Here is a 21677-nt window from a genome sequence, read left to right as displayed (position 1 = left end):
AGGCTAGAGGGTTTACCAAGTATCTGTGAACCGCAATATACACCTTGGCAGAACCAAGGACTTAACTTACGGTGACCAATCTCCCTGAATGTTGTGTTTGTTGTATCACGTCTAGAAGGCAGCTAACTCAGTTACTTGTGGATAAAGGATAGAAACCTAGTGGGGTTTCCCAATATATATGTGATGGTACGGGGAGCACAAGTCCGTTTTAGAGTTGTCTAATGCATAATCGTTCGATGAGAGCATTCCCATATACTTTCCATACGTGGAGCACCTCCGATATACTCGAAAGCACTAGAGAAAAATCCTATATAATTCCGTACGTGGAACGAGATTTCATCGCCGAGATACAATTCTCATAAATAACGACATTTTCTAGGTTTATAGACACCAGGACACATATCTAGCCTAAACCTCTAAATTTTTGTGTTAAGTTCCAAATTCTCCTTAGGTTGATTGAGTAAATTTTAACATTTATCTTGAATTATGTTTCAATTTTGAGCTCAAAATGATGTCACCTGAATCCCTAAGATGCAACTATATGAGAAAAAGGTAATTTACCACTTCAATGAAAGCTAGACTAATCAAGAGAAGAAATTTCAATCAATAATGCATCAAACAACATGCATTCTAGTAACTTTCACTTTCACTTTCCAAAATGTATTACTCAAAAATAAAAATGATCTTCACTTTTCACTATCTTAAATGCAACTTTTCGAAAGAAAAATGATCTTCACTTTTACTAAGATGCACTTATACAAATGATGTTTTTTCTTTTATTTTTGAATGCTCTAATGCAACTAAAGCAAAGTGAAAAATTGATTCAAATGCTCTAATGCAACTAATTCATCAACCAAAGCAACACCAAATACAATTCAAAAGCACTTAAAGAAAATATCTTTCACTTTTTTCCTTTTGCACAAATAAATGATGCACTCCATTCAGCTTGAAAATCAAACAATGTAATCTATGCTTGATGAAAAACAAAGATGATTTCCAAATGCAAATGACCTAATGCAACTTGAAAAACAACTTTGTGAAAGACAAGCTAAAACAAATGCAAGCTGATGTTTTCAATGATTTCCACATAAAACAAGACTCAATCAATCAACAAACCAATATCTCAGTGACACAACAAGTAGTAAGTGGTGACTAATTGACCTAGAAACCCTAGAACTCAATCAAATTCTCACTTCAAGCACTTCAAGGTCAAAGAGACTATTTTGCTAATTAAACAAGAAAATCAGACAAAAACACTAGAAAATCCAGACTCAGAGGACAGGAAAAGACTTTCAGAGGCCAGGACACACTAGATCCTAGGGTAGAAACCCTATTTTTTCTCAAATTTTTGAGATCAGCACGGCTGTCATAACCAAAAATGTGATGAAAATGGCTTCATCATGACTGTTTCAAGTAAAAATGCGTTGGAAGTGTGATTGTTCAGGTCAAAACGTGTTGGGAGAGAAAATTGGGAAAAATTAAAAATAATTGCAAAAAAGAATCCAAACCTAACACTCTAAAGAAATGATCATTCAATGTGCAGACCTATACAGACCTAGACTAATTGATAATTCAATGGTCGGTCAAAGTGATCACAAGACCAAATCAAGAAAAGAGATTAAGAAGGCTATAGCTTCCCCAGTGGAGTCACCATTTTGTTGTGAACATAAATCCCTTCTGTGGATAGAGGCGATCTCTCTAGCCCAATGAGTGCGTCTAGCAAAAAACTGAGCAAACTAATGCAGACTTTCCTAGCTTATGTTTAAAATGTAGAGGGAGAGAGAAACCTACCTCACTCTGATGTTAATTGCTCAATCGTTTGGTGATGGCTTCAATCCCTTAGCTTTCAAGCTCGCTCCTTACTTATTCCTTACATCCGAGCACCTGCGAAAGAGATCAAAAGACAATACAAGATACAAGAGCATACATAGTATATATCAAACATAAACTACTTGATAGATCAAGGAGTATCAAGCTAAATGCATAAATATTTAGACATTTATGGAAAGTGAACATCAAATGTATATATTAATGAATAAAAAAGGGAAGCATACAACCATTTCCTTGATGTTGGATACCTCCTTTTGGTGGATGTCCAAGTCCAAGCCAAGACTCTTCAAGCACTCCTTCTCCAAGTTAGATGGGCAACATTTAGGCATAATCTCAGCATAGGAATGTAAGCAATCAATGACCAACCATTTGGGAATGGAGGGGATTTGATTTATAGGAAGGGAGAGGGAGTTAGGGATCCACAAAAGAGGGAGGAAGGTCCACATCTCAAGGGGAAGGCCCTTAAAGGTAGGATCAAGAGCTCTAAATGAGAGAGCTTGACCATATCTCTACCCAACAACATCCAGCTCATTGTTTCTTAAAGTTTTCAGCATATGAAGCTTCTCCTCCATTTTGAGAAAACCTTCCAGAAGAGGTTCAATGCAAGTTTTCATATCAAAACCTGTGCTGGTAGTGCTAGGTCAAAGAACTGTAGCCTACCATCAGCACGGAAAAGCAGTGGAGCAAAGAGTGTTGGTCCTAAAATTTAGGGTTTCAGTCAACCTTCTCCAGAATTGACTCAGGGCAGATTTTCTTCCATTCTTCGAGGATGTTTCAGTATGTGTTTCATGATGAGTGCACTTCACAGTTGTCAATGTTTTGGCACTTCAGGGTGTGGAACAGGAAGTGAACAGGAGGTGTGACAAAACACAGTGTAAGACTTGATTATCCTCTAACATGTGTGAGCTTGTAGAACTTAGGATTTGGCTGAGGAAATTCAACATAGCTGTAGAAAGTGTATAATTTAGTAGTTATAACCTAGTTTAAACCAATTTCATCAAGAAAACATAGTCTTTGAGCTATTGATGGATGATTACCTTTTTATTGACATTTGCATGACCTAGACGACCTTTAATTCATAAACAAGATGGAATGAAGTGAAAGTGTAACAAAAAGAGTGGAAAAAGCAAAATGGATTGTCAAAAGGAGGATAATTGGAAGGTTCAATAGAGATCTCGTTTTATAAACAACCTCTGGACAAATCCGGTTCTCAAGAATTATATCCATCCTAACTTTTTGGTGGGTTGGATTAGAAATAAAAAGAAGTATCGTGCTTGCATTTCTGTAAATTGGAAAGTGGTAATCGAACCCTTCTCGCTTATTGAAGGAGCATTAGCTTGGATAGTGGGGGATGGCACATATGTTAAAATCGAAGAGGATCCTTGGTTCGATGCTAGGCAAGAATATTGTCTTACATAGGAGCTAGATGCCTTTTTAAACATTGGGGGGGTCATTACTCTCAATCAAGTCTTTGACCCACTTTCTACGAATATCTAGCAACAAGGTTGGGCCTCGGTGGGGTGGATAGACATTTTGAATGGCATCGCCAATAGTTGGAATGACTATATTGTTGAGCTATGGTTCTCTCATATTAGGCGGACAAAAAATAAGGATGATCTTCGATGGAATTTATCTCCTTTTGGGGATTATACTCCAAAATTGGGATATCTCCACCTCATCTTTGATCATGTTAGGGGAGAACAAGTCTAGTGGTGGAAATACCTTTGGAAACTGAGGAGTCCAACAAATTTTTTTCTTCTCATGTGGTGTCTAATGAAGAAGTACCTAGTTGGGATAATATCAAGAAGAGGCACCTAGAGGGACCCAACTAGTGTACCCTGTGCAAGAAAGGTGAGGAATTTGTGATGTGCCTATTTGTAATTTTTACTTGTTTGAAAGGGGTATGGAATGATGTGCGCAATCAGTTGGGCTTGAGAAGACATTGGTAGGGGGATTCTTGTATTGTTGCTCAGTAGGCTTGGGCTCAAGATACGACTATCAAAGCTTATGGTTCAATTCCCCTCCTTATCTATTGGGGATTATGGATAGCAAGGAACAATTCTATCTTTCAAGAAAAATCCACAAATACAGACAAAATTGCAACTAATGTGATAGCTATTTTCTTCCTTTTACCATAATCAACAAAAACTCAAGGCCTTCCGGTTTCAAGGGATGAATCGATTGATTTCTCTTAGCCCTGGCTGGGCTTTCTTTGATGGGGCATGCTAACACCCTAGTAGTACTTGTGGGGGCGGGTTGTACTCCATCTCTCATAGAACCATTTTTTTACACTATCTATGGGTCTAGTACCAGGCACAAACAACTATGCAAAGTTGATGGCTTTGAATCTTCTAATGCTTTTCTTCCTTGAAAAAGAATGTATATCTATACAAATTTTCGAGGATTCTATGAATGTTATCAATTGGTTCAATGGAACACAAAGATGCTTAAATTTACATTTGATGGTGTTAGTGGAAGAAATTTTGTGAATCAAGCTTTCTTATGATGTATGCTCATGTTACCATGTATACAGGAACATAAACATGCATGTGGACTCATTTTTTAAGGAGGTTCTTCAAATGGATTATGGGTAATGGCTTATAAAAGAAAACCGAGAAGGAATCCAATTTGAGTTCTACCACATAACCTTCACAAAATGGGGTCCACCAACTCACATTTTGCAGTCACAAATCATTTTTTGATGCAATTTTTTTTATATGTATAGGTAAGTATCAAAACTCATTCTCATAACAACTTTGATTTGTCCAAGGAAGGAGTGATATATTTCATATTTTTGAATTATGTAAAGGTTGAAGATAGTAAAGGAAAATTTTGTTTCCTATGTATATAAACAATCATATGCTGATATAGGTAGATTATGAATCTCAAAAAAGGGGGGCTATAGAATCCTACAACAACGCATTCAAATGCATCTACAAAATGTAATTTACATCATTATGAATGAAAATTGAGATTTTTTTCCACAGAAAAAACAATACTAGTCGTGAGTTAAATATGAAATCTTTCTTTTAAGTAGTTATGAGTTAATTATGAGATCTTTATTTTAAAAGTTGTGGAAGTTGTTTGCTAAAAAAATATATTCCTTTAATGGCATGCTTCATGATTAGGGTTGAAAATTTACCCCATTTACCATACATAAATCATAAACAAGTGGATAAATCTATTCAAAAACCAGATAGAGTTTTTGGATTTTTTCCAAGCAATTATCACTAGAATCAAATGATGCGATTGTTGGCTAAATATTTGGGTATTTTTCCACAATAATAGAAGAGATATCCTTATAGATAGATTCACCTTGTTCCTAGGAGGGCATGTGGCTCCTGTTACGATCGTCCTCAAGCTAATTGTGAGTCGGGGCCACATTCTCCATGTGCTCTTCTACTTCTTCACATTATTAGAAAAATCCTTCTTACTGAAAGTATGTTTAAGGTGACCATAGATATGACAAATGGAGCATTGAAAAGGCATATTAACATAGTCAATCTCCTAATGAAGAATCAATGCCAACCTATATATAAATTCCTTCAGATGGCCCATCTCCCAAGTTCATTTCGACACAAATCTTAGCTAAAAATATCTTGTCCAATGAGCTTGTTGTCTCATTCATATTCAACGTCTTACCTATATATATAATTTCCTTCAAGTATCCTATCTCCCAACCTATATATAAGTTGCTTTAGGTAGCTCATCTGCTAACCCATATAAGTTCCTTCAGGTGGCCCATATCCCAAGTTCATTTCCACACAAATATTAGCTAAATTAATCTTGTCCAAGGAGCTTCAACATCCTACCTAATGTGTTTACTATCAAGGCTAAGGTCCTTTGTGTCTAGAAATATGAAGGAAGAGAATGAAACTTCAACCAAATTTGTTGTATGCTAGCTTAGAGTAGTCGAGTTTTTGAGTTGTAGCAATACCATTTCCTCATTAGTATGTTGTCTTTGTCTTTTTTCACTTAAAAGACAAAGGTAATCCAACCCTTGCCAGTAAATGGAAGATAAAACCATAACCAAGTTGTTCTTTCCATATATTCTCAGCCACATGCTAATCGATTTTCCAAAAACAAGTCTACCATGGAACTTACCTACCAATTTCATCATATGGTATAGATGAATCCATTTTATAACCATATTCTAACCCAAAATTAAATTCATGCCTTCTTATCACAATTTTACACATTTGGCTTCCACCTCCTCTTAATTGTTCCTATTGCAATCCTAGCTAGCTCAACCACATTAAGATATTATCAAAGCTAAAGCATTGGAGTTAACCAATTCTTCACCACCTTTCATAGATATTTTAATCTAGTTTGGATCCTCCACCTTTGAAGGCATAAATGGAGTTTTGATGTCTATTATGGGCTTAAATTTCAAAGGATTAACTCAGATCACCCCTTAATTTTCCATTATATCCACCTTAGCCAAAGGCTCCTTTTTCCCAAAGATGTTTGATTGCTCTAAGATAAGAAAAGGCTCATTAACAGAACTGATCCCTTCATCATTACCTAGGTGCATATATGAGAACCCAAAATACCTCCCTTTGTAGTACCTTTTTCAACCAAGATCTTGCAAATTGTATTTCCCTTGGCTAAAATTGGTTTAGGTGTTAATGTTGGGAAGTATAGAATTTGGTTGATAGCTTGAACACTATTTTCTGACTGCAAGTATTAAAGAGATTATAGCCAACATCTTTTGGATTAGACATGTGTAGATTCATGATGAGTTCAATGTTCACTGCAAGATAATGTATTGAATCCCTCTCTCTTCACCACAACAGTCCTATGCATGTTTATAATGTGAGATTCATATTTCAAGTTTGTGAGTTGTGTATGAACTCTACAAGAGACATATGTGGCGGTGGTATTCTTTGTTTGGGATTCAAGTCCTAAGAGCTCAACAATGTCAATATGAAATAAGAATAGTTGTGTGTTTCGATTATAGAATATGTTGAAATGTTTTAGTTGGGGTCAGATTAATTCATTCCTTTGACAACACCACATGCCAAAAATGTAACTAGGTGACCCTCATCTTGTCCATTCTATACTATTGGACTCAACATTTTCTTAGAATATTGCTTCTCCTTACTAGAGCTCTCTCATTCTCATATGCAATTGTTAATATCTCAATTTTTATATTATTAAAATCGCGGTCCAATTTGAACACTTAATCAAGGCATATCACCATTCTATGTAAGGGATTGATATCATGTCAACTTTTAATGTAAGAAGCATTAATATGTTAAGGAACAATGCTTTTTAACAATATCAAATTTAAAATTTACAAATAATTAAGTGTAAATCATAATTAATCAAATTAGTATTTATATAAATAATATTGTAATCATAGCCATCATAAAATAAAAGCAGGTCGGTTATAGTTTATTAATAATATTTGGCCATCATAAAATAAAAGCAGGTCAAAATTAGTGTACCATATGTTTCAAGAAATAAAGAGGAAAACAGAGCCAGCAAATTCCTTAATTGTCTATAATCGTACGAACAGATTCCTTAAAAGACAGGCAAATGCGGTGAGCGTGGATCGAACACGCGACCTTCAAGAAGTAAAGAGGAAAACAGAGCCAGCAAATTCCTTAATTGTCTATAATCGTACGAACAGATTCCTTAAAAGACAGGCAAATGCGGTGAGCGTGGATCGAACACGCGACCTTCAAGAAGTAAAGAGGAAAACAGTGCCAGCAAATTCCTTAATTGTCTATAATCGTACGAACAGATTCCTTAAAAGACAGGCAAATGCGGTGAGCGTGGATCGAACACGCGACCTTCAGATCTTCAGTCTGACGCTCTCCCAACTGAGCTATCCCCGCACATAAAACACTTAAACTTAAGTTTATCTGTACCTGGATCTACCGACTTTTCTCTGCTGTTTACTCCGCAACCACAGCTCACACAGACAAATTAGAAGAATGCACTTGTTAAAGACAGATACAAATGCGGTGAACGTGGATCGAACACGAGACCTTTAAAATGTGTCTGATAACTCCATCATTCACTGTGCAATCAGAGCGGCCCAGAAATATATGATTTTTTTTTTTAATTTATATAAATTTTAAATAAAATAATTTAATGAGAAAATTATGAAAAAAAATAGAATCTTATATCTTATTTTTAAATTAAAATAAAATTATTAAAAATTATGAAAAATATTTATGAAATAAAAATTATTATTATTAATTATATTTTAATTTTAATATGAATAAATTATTTGTAATATTATTTAAATAATTATTAAAAAATCCTGTCTATAATAATTTCTCTTCATATACATTTCAATATATTTTATTTATAAATTTTAATATTTTTTTTTTATAAATTTCAATATATATTTGTTGTTATTTAAAATCAATTATGTTAAAGTTAAAGATATTTTTAAAATAAAAATATAATTGAAATTAATTATTTATATAATTTCATATTTACACATATGGTTTCCACGAAATAAATTAAATGCACACAATTTATGGATGCAAATAATCAATAACATCCAGGCCATTAAATGACTTTGGTTTTATATATCAATAGAAAATGAACATTTTGTAAAAATAAATAAATATATTGTTATTTATGTATAAATTTTTTTAAAATTTTTCTATTTCCAATATAGCAAAAAAAAAAAAAATTATATTATTAAAAACGGCTATTATTATATTAAAAATTTTAGATCTATTTTCCAATTTTGTAAATAAAATAATGTAATATCATCTAGTCTAAATTAAAATTTCATAAACTCTTTCATATATTTATAAAGAACTTTTTTCCTTTTATTGTTATGTAATATTTTCTCCATTTGTATACACATGAGCTTCCCTAGTAATTAAAATTGTTCTTATACCGACAAACTCACCTATATCCTTATTTACATTATTAATAAAACTTCATTATACTTGTAAAGTTGAGGAACAATGTTCAATATAAACTCTTGCACTGAATTGGTAAAACCATAATAAAGAGGCTAAATTTAAACAGGGGAGGTTGCATGGCAGCGAGTCCTTGCCTTGCGCCAGGAGCTGGGAAAGGAACGGGGAAACAGTAAGCAAGTACGGTGCTTTGAGGTGCCAAACAGAGGAGACTTTCAGTTCGAATCATTGGTTGTTGGCTCCACAAACTGGAGATTTCAGATTGCAGCAAATATTGCAAACATAATGTTGAGAGACAATGAGAACTAGAGATTTCAGATTGCAGCAAACAGTGCAAACATAATGTTGTTTGACCATTGTCTCTCAGAACTGTCGAGCTATTCCGTGACTATACTTGTAAATCCCAATCTCTTGTCAAGGCTAATGATGGCAGCGACCATGCATTGGATGCCATTCAATCTCCCTGTTCACCCTCAATGTTGATACCAGAAACTCCCTCAGTGACAGAGCAAAATGAAAATAGGGATTTGAAAATTTAAAGGAAAATGTTGTAGATGAAGATCTTAAAGAGTGTGAGCACAAAACATAAATCGAATTGCAGCATTGCACAATTTTTCGTTCTATTTTCAAGAGTTGAAGCCTTCAAGGATTTCATAGATTTTCTGTTTCAAATTTCGTTCAGGATCACCAAACAACACTTCTTTTTCGGATGGACAGTTCAGTATCATAGTTTCCTAGATGATGAGCAGTTTAGTGGCAACATTCTTCAAGTGCATTATTGGGTCCTGTTACCCCTCAAAATGCAGATGTGTTTTGATATTTGCAGAGGCATTCTTTCCAGCACACAATAACTTCATATACAGGGTGATATTGGAAAATTCAGTAGTAGTATTCCCGAGTAGCAGATGGACACAATAAGAGAAATCCAATGTTTTTATAAGTCCATATGTCTGAGATGTTTTTTTCAGCATAAGAAGGCATCTTGAAGATTCTGGGAGCAGCACGCACCTGTTAGTTCAGAGTTTGAGTAAGCCATCATTATAGCAGACCAAGCCGCTGCACCATGCCGAGGAAAGCACGACTATTTTCATATCATCCCCTCCCGATCATGATGTATGTTGCACCCTATCAATATAAATAGGCTTATGATACAGTTATGATTCGTGTTTGACAGGCGCTGATTGATGGCAAAAATTCATAATGGTAATCTGCCTAGTGGTTTTTAGCCCTCCTATGCCGCGAAATATGAGTGAATTGTTCGTTGGAAATTCATCAAAGAGTGAACCGCCCGGGAGAGTTGATAGATTTACCCAGCAGAACGAAGAGATCACATCATGGCACTAATAAGTCGGGCGAACGAACTCCTATATAATTAGAGCCCTGTCTAATTCTAGCATATTCATCCCACCTAATTCTTCTACGCATATATGGTTAAGCCCTATCATTCTTATTAGGTCAAGTATTACTGGCCTACCCGCTTACAAGAAACCCTATCGCTCCTTATAGTTGCTCCTACGCTAATTATCCTATAGCTAGTGTAGCATAATGAGAGATTGTTATGTGTAAGGATAGAACGCGGTATGCATATATACTAGTTTCATATTAGCTCGGCCCCAACAAAACAAAGAGTAGTTTTCCCATCCCATAAATCCAATGAGGGTATAATATAGATACGAGTCCCAATGTCACAAGTCATCTATATACTTTGGCATAAAAAGTTGATCCTACATGGGTACATATAAAGCGAATGTGGGGGAACTACCCTAAGGCTTTAATCTCTGAGTACGAGTGGGTGTTGTAACGAAGCAACGAATATATTCTATACCAAAGATGGGCTGCCAGCAGGTCATTATTACACCAAGAATTGAAATGGTGGATGGGATTTCTCGAGTCACTCTATGTTATGGCTCATATGTGAATATAGCTAAGATTATATAATATAGCTATCGAGATTTGTTAGGTAAGTAACCAACTTGGCTTCGTGCAGAGACAGTTGTAGGTTCACATCCAAAACCTCATGGACCAATGCCACCTATTCAGACAGTCATCCAAAAGAGGAGCCATACTCAATCCAGATGGAAGGTTATGCGTTTGGAATTGGGTTTGCACTCGAGTTTTCAATTGCAGACATCGCTTCCACCACCCTGGTTTTCAATTGCATACATCACTTCCACTGTTAATCTTGTTGAAAGGACCACCTGAACGTTAGATACCACGTGTTTATTTACTGAACCACGTGTTCTCTGAACATGCAGTCTTAAATAAATATGATCATAAGCCTTTGATAAAAAGAGATAAGACAACAATGATGAAGCTTCTCCATAGCTCATTTGCATGAGCGTATAGTTCAATACAATTCATTATGAGTTGTGTGGAGCTCCTTAACTGATTTCAATGCGCAGTTTTTTAAAGCGAGCAAGTCTTGGGCTCTAGCAGATGCAACATCACATTTGTTCCTCAAATCTTGATTAGCATGTTCCAAAGCTTTGATATTAGCCTCGTTCTCTTCCAGAGTCTTTATCATCAAAACAATGTTGTCTCTTCCAGAGTCTTCATCATCTGAACAATGTTATCTCGAGAGGTTTGTATAAAGGAGACTCTAGCTGAGATGGTCTCATATGCCTGTGCAGCAGTGTTTTCAATGACCACTGATTCTTATGAGGATGGCTGGCTTGCCCTGTTCTTTCCATCGTGCTCTAGTCCAGTGCCCTCAGACTTTAGACCGTGCATTCAGCTAATGGATGGGAGGAACTAGTCTAACCCTGGTTCAGGATGGATCGGTTATTTTACCAGCCAATCTCAGATATTGAATGCAAAAAGAAAATTGATTATAGTTTCGAAACCTTAGCGGGTTGAAAGGGGAAGTGGATTATGGCCAAGCCAAATAAGTCATTTCTGTAGGATGGGTCATATTCAGGTGGATAAGATGCCATACAACAGTCATCACATGATTAATCGAGAGCTGGTTTGCTTCCTTAAATGATGTGAAAGCTTCATTAATAGAGGTAAATATCTTATCCTAGTACTATACCCAGTTGTTCCCGGTTGAAGCGGATTGCTTAAAAAGAAAACCAACAGTTAGCTTCATGTTTGTTTTTTTAGTTTTTGTTTTCATTGAAAACAATCAAATCAAATTTGCATTAGCTAAGCTATAGAGTGAAAATTGAATGAAAATTTGCAAATAAATTTGTAAATTTATGGAAATTGTTGGAATCTGCTAAAGTTTAAACCAACTAGAGGATATGCAATTGAATCATAAGAAACAACGGTTGGATAAACAAAATCACTTGAATCACCCATTCCTTCCCTTCTGTGTTGTTTCTCCCTATCTGTTGCGGCTAATTCCTATTCTAATTAGCTCTCTATGTTCATGTTGATGGTCCGCTCTTGCGTTAAGCTCCTCCCTTCTCTATGGCTTATATGCAATTATGTGTATCTTCAGTGGTTATATCAGTGGTTGGTTTATGCTCCTTTATACTGTCAATATGCATACATAGCTTTGCTAATAGCTGGGTGTTAGGTTCTTGCTCATGTTCCACTCGTAGAGGCACAGGTTCTTGCTCATGTTCTAGATTTCACAAAGGCACAGGTCGAACAAAAGAACCATAATACGTTGCTATAGAGAGGAGAAACAAGAGAGGCGTTCCAGAACTCGCAGAGGCAAAGGTCAAACAGGTTGTTGCTCATGTTCCACTTGCAGAGGCACATGTTCTTGCTCATGTTCCAGATTTCGCAGAGGCACAAGTCGGAGAGAACCCAAGAATGTTCATTTTTCACCTTCTAACCAAACTCATTATGTCTTTGTATTGCGTCTTTGTATGGGAGATGATTTGGTTTCATTTTTTCCTTAATAAATGCTTTGCTTTCATTTTAAGGCAAGCAAGTAAAGTCGGTTACTTTCATGCAAACTACAATTTTGACATAGCAGGGCAGTTTTGACACGACATGGTAGGCATGGTTTGACACGGCAAGGATGACCTGTCTCCAAATTGTAATGTGAATTTCAAATTATACTAATATGCCAGTAGTAGTTGTTTATGAGCTAGCATTTAATGTTATAGGGTTGTTTATGAGTTATCATTTAATGTTATCGACTAATGCTTACATTAGTTCACCAGTTTCAAAATGCCAAGCAACTAGTTTCAAAATGCCGAACAAATAGATAAATATATGATATGGTTTTGCCTCCCTGCCTCGGGAAGAGGCCAAATAAGACTGTGAAATATGTTATCGACTAATGCTTACATTAGTTCACCAGTTTCAAAATGCCAAGCAACCAGTTTCAAAATGTCAAACAAACAGATAAATATATATGCTTACATTAGTTCACCAGTTTCAAAATGCCAAGCAACCAGTTTCAAAATGTCAAACAAACAGATAAATATATGATATGGTTTTGCCTCCCCGCCTCAGGAAGAGGCCAAATAAGACTGCGAAATAGAATGCAGTGTAAAATATGCAGTGTCGAACTAAAAGCTTTGCCTAAAAACAATTTAACTAATACTAAGTTTGAAATTTCAATTACAATAGTCCCATGCCATTGCTAGATGGCAGGGACTAATAATGTACTCCTTATAGGGTTCCCAACTTGATGTGACTGCCTTTAAGCTTTCATCTTAAAGTTTTCAAAAAAAATTGATTGAATTTGCCCACAATACCACACAGCCCAAGAAAATACAGCAAATTATCACTTAAATAAGGAGGGATTGAGCATCAAAAAACTCAAAAAATAAGCCTGATAGATTGAATTTTGTCTCAAAAAATCATAGATATTGTTCAACATTCACAAAATTCATAAGCCAAATCTAAGCTTTACTGCATTAGATGACATATAAACACCATAGCAATGTCCAGAATAGAAAGGAGAAAAAGAAATCTGACAGCCACTAGATAGGTCAGTGACACTATATTACATTACAGTTCTTTTTTTAGCTTCCGCATATAGAACCTTGGTATAAAAAACGATGGGTGCCCTTTTTATCAGATAGTGTCTTATATCTGGACCAGATGGGGTAAGGTAATGAAAATATTATTGAATATGATGACAATTGTACTGAATTTGGGTTAGTTATACTAAACTTCCACTAGTATCATACTGAATGTGATGAGAATTGAGTCTATACTAGTTTAAGTAAACTTTTTCCAATAGACAAATCTCCATGCTAATGATAGAAAAAATTACATGTAGATCAATACATACACACTTCTGGATTTTGAATCCTCTGGCAGTTTAATCCATGGTTGTTACTATTAGTTTTTGTTGTCTTTTTATCACTGCATGTTAGACATGGTATATGATTTATGTTTTTATCTTATTGAATATGATGACAATCGTACTGAATTTGGGTTAGTTATACTAAACTTCCACTAGTATCACACTGAATGTGATGAGAATTGAATCTGAACTAGTTTGAGTAAACTTTTTCCAATAGACAAATCTCCATGCTAATGATAGCAAAAATTACATGTAGATCAATACATGCACCACTTCTGGATTTTGAATCCTCTTGCAATTTGATCCATGGTTGTTACTATTAGTTTTTGCTCTCTTTTTATCACCGCATGTTAGACATAGTATATGATTTATGTTTTTCTTTTTACTACTATATTGGAAGTGCTTTTGTGTGGTTAGCATTGAGACATACAATTTCAACTTGGATGCTATGAACTTTTTCACTATCCCTATCATATGATAGACTAGAATGATGAATAACTATGAACAATATGTACTGGTTTTCATTTCCTATTAATAAAAATCAACATCTTTTTTTTTTTTTTAAATATCCCAACAAGATAATCAAACATGCACACTATTACCTACAAAAATGCTCCTAATGAGTGCTTTTTCTCTTGTGTTGCTTGCTTTCTTTGCTTGTCTCCAAGTTCTTTGGTGTGATCTCTCTTTTTTCTCACTTTCTCCAAGAGAGTGTTAAAGTGTTTTCTCTCTCTTTTTTCTTTTTCCTTTCCTTTTTCTTCATTTTCCTTTGCATGCATATTCTTTCACTATTTTTATCATTTTCTTAACTCTTCATCTTCCCCACTTGCTAAAGTGGAATTTCTTTCATTTTCCTTTATTTCTTTTGCACTTTGCCACATTTCCTTGGTAGCCTATAATAAATAATTTTTCATTTATTGTCTTTTGCCTCTAAGTTGTCAATGCCAATTTCCATAGCCAATAAATAATTAAACACAAGTCGATCCCGAAGTAATGTTTTTCCCCTAATTCTGCTTGTAATGTGTCTCATGACCTTGGTTTGATTTTTTTCTTTTATAATGTCCATACATTATTTATTTACATGGAACTTTAACACAAGGTTGTTACAAATTCAAACATATATAAGTTCCTTCATGTGGCCCATCTCCCAAGTTCATTTCGACACAAATCTTAGCTAAAGGGATATTGTCTAAAGATCTTTCTTTCTCATTCATATTCAACATCTTACCTAACCTATATATAAGTTCCTTCTAGTAGCCTATCTCCCAAGCTATATATAAGTTCTTCTAGGTAGCTCATTTTCCAACCCATATATATGTTCCTTTAGGTAGCCCACATCCCAAGTTCATTTCCACACAAATTTTAGCGAAAAAAATCTTGTACAAGGAGCTTGTTTTCTCAATCATATTTAACATCCTAACCAACCTATTTCCTATCAAGGTTAAGATCCTTTGTGTCTACAACTCCAAAGAAAGATAATGGAACTTCACCCAAATTTTTTATATGCCAACATAGGGGAGTCAGTTTTTGAGGAATAAAATAGTGTTGTTGAAATACCATTTCCTTGCTAGCATGTTGTCTTTGTCTCTTTGACATTAAAAGACTCAAGGTAATCTATCCCTTTCCAGTAAATGGAAATAAGATCATCAAGAAGTTGTTCTTTCCATACCTTCTCATACACATGCTAATCAACTTTCCAAAAAAAATTCTACCATAGAACTTGCCTACCAATTTCATCACCTAATATAGTTGAATCTGTTTTGTAATCATATTCTAATCTAAAATCAATTTCATGCCTTCACGTAACAATTTTACACACTCGAGTTCCACCTCCTCTTAATTCTTCCTATCATAATCCTAGCTAGTTCAACCACCTTAAGATATTATCAAAGCTAAAGCAATGGAGTTAACCAATCTTTCACCACCTTTCTTAGATATTTCAATGGACTTTGGATCCCCCACCTATGAAGGCATAAGGGGAGGGTTGATGTCTATTATGGGCTTAAATTAGCTTAAATGACAAATGAGTAACTCTTCTCACCTTATAATTTTCCATTATTTCCACCTTAGCCAAAGGCTCCTTTTTGCCAAAGACGTTAGTTTTCTCAAAGATAAGAGAAGACCCATAACACAGTTGATCCATTCATCATTACCTAAGTGCATATACGAGAACCCAAATACCTCCCTTTCTAGTACCTTTTTCACCCAAGCTCTTGTAAAGTGCATTTCCCTTGGCTAAAATTTATTTAGGTGTTAATGTTGAGAAGAATATAATTTGGTTAATGGCTTGAACACTATTGTCTAAATGCAAGCATTAAAGAGAACATAGTGAACAACCTTTAGATTAGTCATGTGTATATTCATGATAAGTTCAATGTTCACTGCAACACAATGTATTGAATCCCTCTCTCTTTATCACATTGGTCCCATGCATGTTTATAATGTGAGATTAATATTTCAATTTTGTGAGTTGTGTATGAAATCTATAAGAGACATATGTGGTAGTGGTATTTTTTGTTTGGGATTAAAGTCCTAAGTGTTCAATAATGTCAACATGAAATAAGAATAGATAGGTGTTTTGATGATAGAACATGTTGAAATTTTTTAGTTGGGTTTAAATCGATTCATTTCTGCGAAAAATGTAACTAATGACCCTCATCTTGTCCATTATGTACTACTCGAATCAACATTTTCTTAAAATATTGTTTCTTCTTTCTGGAGCTCTCTTAGTATCATATGCAATTGTTAATATGGGTGAAAGCATGAAGATGTGTTACACTTTCGAGCCAAATGTAGCGATGAAATTTCAAATTTTTCCTCTTTGATCGAATTGCACCCCTCAATATTCATATAAGAAGTACGAATTTTGATTTAGAGTAAAAGGACAATATGTGGAGAATTATGTTGTTGTCCTACTGATATTTTTGCTAAAATTTTTAGTGTCCTATGATCTTTCAATTTCCCATTAAATGCAATATATGTCCTTGCAAATTTTCACAAAATTAAGAGATATGTGTGTGTTCACGTAGCATAACTTAGTCTAAAAAGTGTAATTTAATATATATATATATATATATATATATATATATATATATGAGCATGATCTACGCTAAGAGAACTAAGTTTTTAATATTAAAAAATTTGATTTTTTAATGCAAAACTATATTTTTTATTATTTTTCGAAGTTGGCAAAGTAATATTTCAATTGCTTTTTGGAGACACATGTGTTCTCGTAAGCATTTTTTCAACTCTTTAACCTTTTGAAGAAGACTCATTAACTAATATAGTGGTATTTTTTGAAATTTTTTAGTTATGTATATTTTATGTTATTGATTTTTTATTCAGCCCCTTTGAACTGTCCAAAAAAAATTCAAGTGTTATGTTTAAAAGAAATTATATGAAAAATATCATATGAATTCAAAAGTGTCAAATTCATATGCCATTGGATAGATGATTCTTTCACGAATCCAATGTGATCAACTCTGCCACTTAAGGAAAATTTCTGCCCTAAATCCGATAGGGTACAAAATGGGGTTGCAGATAAATCTGCAGAAGAGGTGTTGAAATTGCAATTTTTAGGACTTCAAGAGATCGATCGAGCACTTTAAATGCTAACACTCGTTCGAGCACTTAAATTCAAAATTCAAATTGCTCCATCGAGCGTTAAAGAAACACTCGATCAAACTACATATATGTTTAACCAATGGATCAATCGAGCTCAAATGCCTAATTGAGCCATGAAAAAGTTAACGTGTTAACAACCTTACTGAGTTTTTATTAATGACACTAATGGTGGATCATACAACTCGATTCTTTAATGCTCAATCAAACTACATATATGGTTAACCAATGGCTCAATCGAGCTCAAAGGATCAATTGAGCCATTAAAAAGTTAACTTGCTAGTGGCCTTACCAAGTTTTTATTAATGACACTAACGGTGGATCGTGCAACTTGATTGAGTCGAGCCATAACTCTCGATCGAGTCATAACTCTTGAGCTATTTTTAAGCACCTCAACAACTCAATCGAGCATTTATTTTTCAATAAAACATGCCCTTATTTCGCCAAAAAGTGTAACCCAACTCCATGCTTTGACCCATATCTCAACTTATATATTATTAAAGTTGTGGTCAAATTTAAATGCTTGAATGAATAATTAATTAAGGCATATCACCATTCTACAAAAGAGATGGAGGCCATGTTAATAATATCTAATTTAAAATTTACAAATAATTAAACTTAAATCATAATTAATGAAATTTTATTTATATAAATAACATTATAATTGTAGCTTCAAGGGGTTAGTTTAGTTGGTCGAGACTCAGTCGGTCAAGTCCCAGTTGTTAAAACACCTCTGTTATTTGAGAGATCACAGGTTCCATTCTATCGATGATCTTGAAATTAGGCTCTATGGTTGAGCAAGTAAAACATAATGTATAAACGTAACAGTGAATATATATTTGTATGTTGTGTTACTTTCATATAAGTAAATTCATCATTCATAAATCAGCGCCTCCATGCAGTGATAGTCTAAGCCCATCAAAGAAATTGAAACCCACCAGAGTCGGTATCAGTTAGTTTAGAAACTGTATTTGGCCACAATTTAAACCCGTCAAAGACGTTGAAACCCACCACAATCGATATCAGTTAGATTAGAAACAATATTTGGCCATCATAAAATAAAAGCAGATCAAAATTAGTGTACCATATGTTGTAATTTTTTTTTAAATTGAGTGAAACTGAGCCCGGAAAATGACGAGGCTTCACTTTTATTTACCTTGTTCAAACACTCTGTATCCACGGTGGGCACAGACAAAAAACGATTTCAGATTCCTTAATGACAAGAAAATGCGGTGAGCGTGGATCGAACACGCGACCCCAACTGAGCTATGAGCGTGGATCGTAAAATTTTAAGCTTCTGTTTGCTGCCTTAGTCATGTACTCAGAGCGATACAGACAAATTAGGGTGCATGCGCACCGAGAAGACGACTATTCGTATTACACGGAATAAATAGATGATTTATGGAGATGCGGGGTATCGAACCCCGTACCTCTCGCATGCAAAGCGAGCGCTCTACCGTTTGAGCTACATCCCCACTGAAAATCTTTAACAAAACCAAAACTTGAACATTTTTTTTTTCGCTGAATTCCGATCGGAAATTCACGCGGAACTCCAAATATTTTACATAGAGAGAATTTCCAAGATAAATTTGAAATTCTGAACCTACTTGTAATATTAGGTCAAAACTTGAAAATCATAGCGCAAATAAACGTACGGAGGTAGGTGCAAACATTAATAATAGCGGCACGCCGATTACTTGAGTCCGTGTTACTCATGGCAGCCTGCAGCGAATAATAATATGTTACCGTGAAGAAAAATAGAAAGTCCGGGTCATGTGGTTCTTTTAAATTAAGAAATCCTTTCCTGGCTGCGGGTTTTTAATCCAATTTGTGAGAGTGAATTAATTTTGTAACGATATAATATTGAAAAAGTAAATCTCTCACTTAAGCGAAGTGTACGGATATATTTACGTTAATAATTTAAAATATTTTATATTTTTTAATTTAAAAATGAATGAAAGAGGTCTAAAATAAAAGTGTCTGTTTGTTTGTTAAGTTGTTTGTGATTTTTTAGATTTTTCCTATGGTTTGACCCGCGTTGACCTGAGGTATCTAATTGGTCAAAGTCACTAGGGGATCTCACCTAGGCTAGGCCACATGAGCCCTAAATTGATTGGATTTTTTTAGCATGTCTCCTCGTTAGGACGATCCTATACCTACTGGGTAAGAAAACACTTTCTTTTTCACTTGATGAAATTGCTTTTGGAACAACTCTCAAACTTACATAGTAACTATGAAAGTTGTAGAACCAAACCTCCAAACCCACATCCATTAGCGAGACTATTGCAGACTTCTTCCTTACTCAGTGACATCGATGTTGGGAGAGCAAGCTTTTGGAACAACTCTCAAGTGTACATACCTACTGAGATTGGATTATGAATCCTGTAGGACCAAACCTCCCCACCTATATTCGTCAGTGGGACTATTGCAGACTTCTTCCTTACTCAGTGACATCGATGTTGGGAGAGAAAGCTTCTGGAACAACTCTCAAGCGTACATAGTCTTGCCCGAGATTGGATTATAAAACCTATAAGACCAAACCTGTTATATACCTAGAGGGGGTAATATGGGGTACCAAAGGAGGTACCCAAGGTAATAATGTAATAATGGGATGGGCCATAGTAATAAATAAGGTGGTTAACCCATGTCATGTAAGGGACCACAAGTAGTTAATAATAATGTAATGGGCCCATGGTATTAGTTGATGGTATGAGGGAACCATGGTAATGACCCATGGTATTGTATGTATGAGGCCTATATAGAGGCTAGAGACTCCACATGGAGAGATATGAAAATGAAGAGAAGTATTATTGTATGAACATGCATATGGCTTGTGGAGTGCTCTCCTTCCTTAAGGAGTGAATGTATGGTGTTGCCCTACCTTAAGGGTTTTGACAATAAAGAATCATTTCATATTATTTCTGGGTTTCTTTGCATTATCTTATGTTTTGATATCAGATCTATAATATTTCTGGGTTAGATTTACAACAATTGGTATCGAAGCTACAACAATTGGTATCAGAGCCACAACAATTGGTATCAGAGCCACAACAATTGGTATCAGAGCACTTTCTTGGGCAAACAGTGGAGAATTTTTTTTTTTATTTTTTTTAATTTATTTATTTTTTTTTGCAGGGTTTCGGGGGCGGCGACTTTGCAGGTCAGATCTGTACATTTTGGTGCAAGATCTGTAAAATATAATTACAGATCTGGATTCTTTGTGCAAAAATAGTTGAATTCAAAAAAAAAATCAGTTGAATCGGAGTCCGGATGAAGGAGATATCACTGATCTAAAAATCAGTGGGGTTGCAGAAAATTTTCAGGGCAGCGATTTTGCAGCGCAGATCTAGACGTCCTGGTACAAGATCTGCAAAATCTAATTGTAGATCTGGATTCTTTGAGAAAAAATACCCAACTTCAAAAAACAAATCAGTCGAATCGGAGTCCGGATGAGGGAGATATCGCTGATTTAAAATCAGCTCCTTTTTTAGAAATTTTGGGTGACGACGGGAAAGTAGCAGCGCAGATCTGTAATTCCAGTGTCTGAATCAGGATTTCTATCACATGGGCAGATGCAGAATGGTTGTTCCATTTCCAAAAACAGGTTATAATAGAGATTCTGAGCAATATTGAAGAAACTGTGACAAGTACAAATTTTCTCCAAGTAAGTGAATTTTTTCTTCATGGCGACTCTATATTTTATAGGAAAAGATGATGGTCCTACTATTGAAGAATACATAAAATACAAAAAGTCCGCATGGGCAAAACATTGGAGGGATTCAGTGTGGTTTGGTTTCAAAGATGAGGCTTACAAATGGTATTTCTCACTTTATGACAAACAGTTGATCAAACTCTCAGATGCAGAATTTGAAAAAGTCTTTTTAGACAAATGGTCTCGTGCTAGAAAAAAGGAGAATGAGCCACGTAAGGGGTTATCTTCTACTGGTGTCTCATTATTGCAGGTTCATGGATTGATTCAAAAAGAGAAGATCATTGTTTCTATCAATCCTAGTGGTAAACATAATTTTATCAGTGTTAAATTGGCAAAAAAATTGCAAGTCCCAGCAAAACAAATTGAACATACACAGGTGGATCATGAGGATGTTCAAGTGTACAAG

The 21677-nt window shown here is 35.0% G+C and overlaps 2 non-coding genes across 2 annotated transcripts; both read right to left on the bottom strand.

Moving 5' to 3' along the window:
* Window positions 1-7600: 7600 nt before the first annotated feature.
* TRNAF-GAA (transfer RNA phenylalanine (anticodon GAA)) lies at window positions 7601-7673 on the bottom strand. Its single transcript has one exon. It is a non-coding gene; the product is annotated as a tRNA-Phe (tRNA).
* An 11288-nt stretch (window positions 7674-18961) lies between these two features.
* Window positions 18962-19034, bottom strand: TRNAA-UGC (transfer RNA alanine (anticodon UGC)). The gene has a single exon. It is a non-coding gene; the product is annotated as a tRNA-Ala (tRNA).
* Window positions 19035-21677: the final 2643 nt, after the last annotated feature.

The sequence above is a fragment of the Pinus tabuliformis genome, chromosome 9 (assembly GCF_031772625.1).
Source record: "Pinus tabuliformis cultivar Carrire ecotype Pingquan chromosome 9, CPIR1, whole genome shotgun sequence".
Taxonomy (NCBI): domain Eukaryota; kingdom Viridiplantae; phylum Streptophyta; class Pinopsida; order Pinales; family Pinaceae; genus Pinus; species Pinus tabuliformis.
This window is presented reverse-complemented; position numbering and strand designations above follow the sequence as displayed.